Source organism: Limulus polyphemus, unplaced genomic scaffold (genome assembly GCF_000517525.1).
Source record: "Limulus polyphemus unplaced genomic scaffold, Limulus_polyphemus-2.1.2 Scaffold1528, whole genome shotgun sequence".
Classification (NCBI taxonomy): Eukaryota; Metazoa; Arthropoda; class Merostomata; order Xiphosura; family Limulidae; genus Limulus; species Limulus polyphemus.
Genome location: NW_013667138.1, coordinates 183,447 through 184,160, shown reverse-complemented (window position 1 = coordinate 184,160; position 714 = coordinate 183,447). Strand labels below are relative to the sequence as shown.

Sequence of the window (714 nt, the reverse complement as noted above, 5' to 3'; positions counted from 1 at the left end):
TAATATCCTCTTTTGATTTGTAATAAGTATGTTTATAGATACGTCCTTAAAGGATTGTGAAGAGAGAAAAACACATGATGCTTCATACTTATATTCTATTTTAAAAGTTAATTGAAAATTAAGCATAACAAAAGTCTAGATGTAGATGTCTAGCAATAGCATTGTCATGATATAAAAGACTGTTTGGTTTAAATATTAGTGATTAATTTATATTTGTGAGTGAATATTGTATTATTTTTAAGTTTTGTTATAATAATAGTTAAAAGCAGGCGATTGTAGAAGGTTTTGTTAATAACTAATGGGGGTCAAGAATATAGAAAATGGCCAGACGACTACGTAATAAAGATATAAATAGCGTGAGACGAGCGGGAAGCAGCAGGCAGACAGTATTACTATTAGACAGATAAAAGCAAAGAGAATATAGTTGGTGTGAAGTTAAGTAACGTAAAAGTGATATGCCTATCGTTTGATATGTATATATTAGAGTGAAACTAACAATGGAAAAGGAAATAAGTAAAAGCCATTTATTTGGACAATTGGCAAAAAAAACACAAAAAACCAGAACCCATATACATATATAATATTATCTTTTAAAATCTGACAAGCATCAAAGAAGAAAATTTAAAAAAAAAGTATTGTTGCGTCATCGAGATCACGTGACAATTCTCACGCCCTCTTGTTTCTAGAACTATCCCGTAACTTGGCGAATGCTCT

General features: G+C 30.1%; 1 protein-coding gene across 2 annotated transcripts in view; it reads left to right on the top strand.

Moving 5' to 3' along the window:
- The window catches only part of LOC106463953 (glutamine--fructose-6-phosphate aminotransferase [isomerizing] 2-like), a 101,912-nt gene that overhangs the window by 43,874 nt on the left and 57,324 nt on the right, over positions 1–714 (top strand). The window lies entirely within an intron of this gene.